Here is a 3852-nt window from a genome sequence, read left to right on the forward strand (position 1 = left end):
TCTGTGTATATGTACACATGTGTTTTCCATTGAGATTTGGAAAGAGGCGCTCCTTTTCTTTTGTGATTGCTAAGATAAAAGGATGTAAATCTAGAAATGCCAGAGGCCATTTTTGCTACCACTTAGGGAAAACTGTGTGAGAATAAATTCAACAAAGAAGAAGGTAGAGCTGAGGGATAGAGTAGATTCTAGCCAATGACATTCAATATGATATGGCAATGTCTAATAGCAGCAAAAGTATTGGTTTATCATTAACACGAGTATACATTTCTCCTGATTTCTAAACTCTTTTACATATACCCTTTCGTGCCTTGCAATTGGACCAATCTGAGCCAGACTTCTGTCACTTGCAACTAAAAAGTTCCTGGGAAATACATGTATTGACATTAACTTTCCAAAAATGTATAAATCGTATGTCTCATCCAACTTTGGCATTAGGCAATAAAATTACTCAGTGATTACAAATGCATCCAAATTCCTTTGACCTCCAAGTAACACCAGTTACTAGTTTTCCTGAAAGGTTAAGAAGCTGTTGTGTTAGGAGTTTGGGAAGGGTGGGGTGTAATGGTATCTCACAACTCTTTAGAGACCAATGGTTTTTTTTTTTTTTTTCCCACTAGTGTCTATTTGTTCCAGGCAGAACCTCTTGAGATTCACACTCACATAGGGAAAGCATGCATTTCATAAAAGTAGGTAGTTAGTTAGTTCCTAGGAACACTCAATTACAAAGCCCCCTTGTCACACACGGCAGTATAAGCCCATGTTAGGGGACAGCTAGGGACCTGGGCCACAGGACAGTAAGGCTGAGTCCAGCTGGAATGACTTACTCCTTCCTCCAAGGAAGTATAAGAAGTGGATGGACTCAGGAAAGTCTGGGTGCCCAAAAGAGTTGGTTGTGGTTAACAGCTCACTTTTGTGAGAGAGGGTCAGAGTTTTGCTAAAGTAAGAAGCAGGGGAGAGAAGATGCCAAAATAACTCTCTTTTAATTTTGTGTGTTTTTTCTCCCAGCGAGATAATTCTTTTCTAGTTTGGTGTGGAATCTTGGATAGAAGCCATTTGCCTTTACTGTTCTAAGCTTTCCTTTTTTGTTCTTTCCTTCTCTCATTGCTGAAAAACCTTCCTGGGACCTCAGTTATTATTTGTGTGTAAGTGTTATTACTTTTCTCCTGTTTATCTGGAAAAGACAGGCTACCTGCTTCTCATACAGATCCCCCATACCCCTGTATCCCCCTACACCCCCAACACAAAAATACCAACTTGCATTTTCCTGTTGAGATATCTATGCTTAACTCACGGCAAACAGACTCCTTAGAGGCAGATGAACAAGGGAAAAAAAAGTTTAAATTCTTTCACAAAGGTTTTATTTTTTCATGATATTGAGTTCTCCAGGGATGGGTAATAAGGAGAGTAAAATAAAAAGTTGAGATTTTAAACAGTGAGATTTAAACCTTAACATAAACACCTTTAAAAAGAAATGAGAGCTTAGTTTTTAATATGTTAGCAACCAAGTTTGAACCTTAGTTAAAACATTACCTTTCCTTTCTGGGCATACTAGGCTCACAAAAAGCTTTTAAAACAGTACTTTTTATGTTATTAATCCACTTAGCGATATTTCTTTTAGCTAATGTAAAGGTTAACTTCACCCCTATCTATGGTAAATGATTGCCATAGATAAATAACTGGTAAATAATTAAATGGAATTAATGAGCTTTTACTATGGTAAAGTCCATTTTTAATCACTTTTTTCTTTGGTCTTTTCAAACTGCATTATCTTAGATTCTCTCTTACTTATAATTATTTCTGAGCCCTCTAAATTCTTTTTTAATCTTTTTATCTATTTTTAATTTGTGGCCTGGACCCTAAATGTGTTCTAGAAGAAATCAGACCAACCCTGAACAGAAGAGAGAATAATTTTATAGTTTCTTCTTCTCATTCTACTAATTCTCCAAGAATTTGGAGCATTATTCTACCTACAGTGTGACTGCTCTGGCCTTGAGTTCTTCCTTTGGTGTAATCTACACAATTTCTATTATTTTTATACTTGGATTATTTATTTTTGTTTCCTAAATACTAGTCACATATATTTTCCTATTAGCACTATTCTTACTATATTTCTAATATTACTGCCCATCCCAAATCTCAACTCTGCCTCTTAGGAAGAAGGAATGAAAAAACCAGAGAGAAAAGCATCCCTGAATAGAGACAGAAACACTGACCAGTGCTCCCTTCAAACTCCTCAGTTAACCACTGTCCTAGAAGGGGCTGAGACTGATTTGATAGCAAGAGTCAATATAAGCAGAATTCCTTCTGCAATTTGCCAGACAAATTGTCATTTCCCAATGCTTTCATCATAGCATCTTTTGCTCAACACCCTACAAAGATTCCATTCTGTAGCAATACGAGATTCCTATCTGACTTGAAGGGGCTTTCCTGGCCCAACAGCTCTCTGCAGGTGCCAATGGGCCCTCCCACTGCTTGCAACACAGACCCAGTCACCTTGGTTGTCTTTGTTCAAGGCTGTCCCGTAAGTGGTGGCAAGGGATCCTTTCTCTTAGCTATCTTGCTTGACCCTACTCTTTTCCCCCCCTGGGTTTTATTTATTTTTCTTAAAATTATTTCATTTTGAAATACTTTTAGACTTTAATCAAGTTGCAAAAATAGTACACTGCGTTCCTGAATGCCCTTCACCCAGCTTTTCCCAATGATAACATCTTATGTAACTGTAGTACAATGATCCAAACCAGGAACTAAATTCACTGAGCGGCATTATTTGAATTTTGCCATTGTTCCACTAATATCTTTTTTTGTTTGTTTGTTTCAGAATTCAATTCAGGATTCCACATTTTATTTAGTTGTCATGTCTCTTTAGTCTCCTCCAAACCAGAACAATTTCTCAGTCTTTTTTGTTTTTCTTTTTTGACTATTACAAACTTGACCCTTTTAGAGAGTACTGGCTAATTAGTTTGTGGAATATGCTTCAATTTGGATTTATCTGACATTTTTTTCTCTACGGCCATACCACCCTGAACGCGCCCAATCTCATCTGATCTCGGAAGCTAAGCAGGGTAGGGCCTGGTTAGGACTTGAATTTATCTGATATTTTCTTATTGTTGGGTTGATGTTATGCATTTTTGTCAAGAGTACTGAAAAAGTAAAGTTATGTCCTTCTCAGTTCATCATATGAGAAGGTACTTAATGTCTGTTTCTTCTTATGAACGATGTTGACTTTGATCACTTCGTCAAGGGAGTGTCTGCCAGGTCTTTCTACTGTAAAGTTATTGTATTAGTTTCCTGCGGCTGCCATAACAAAGTACCAGAGGCTGAATGGCTTAAAACAACAGAAATCTATTGCCTCACGTTCTGGATGCTAGAAATAGGAAATAAAGTTTTGATCAGGGACATGCTCCCTCTGAAGCCTCTAGGACAAGGTCCTTCTTGCTGCTTCCAGATTCTGCAACCTCAGGCATTTCTGAGCTTTTGGAAGCATAACTACAATGTTTGCCTCCAAGGACACATGGCATTTTTCCCGTGTGCCTTTCTCTTTGTCTCTCCTCTTCTTCGAAGGCTACCAGTTATTGGATTAATGGCCCCCCTACTCCAGTGTGACCACATCTTGATTTAACTCATTATATTCCTAACAACCCTATTTCCAAATAAGGCTACATTCTGAGGTTCCAGGAAGGACATGAATTTTGGGGGGAGGATATCATACATTTCAGTAGAATTTCTGTTTCTCCTTTCGTAATTACTAAGTGCCTTGTGGGGAGGTACAGTGAGATTATGCAAATATCCTTTTGCCCACTAATTTTAGAATCCAAAGATGATTCTTATCTGCTTTATTAATAATTACTG

This window comes from Propithecus coquereli, unplaced genomic scaffold (genome assembly GCF_000956105.1).
Source record: "Propithecus coquereli isolate 6110/MARCELLA unplaced genomic scaffold, Pcoq_1.0 Scaffold62, whole genome shotgun sequence".
NCBI classification, from domain to species: Eukaryota; Metazoa; Chordata; class Mammalia; order Primates; family Indriidae; genus Propithecus; species Propithecus coquereli.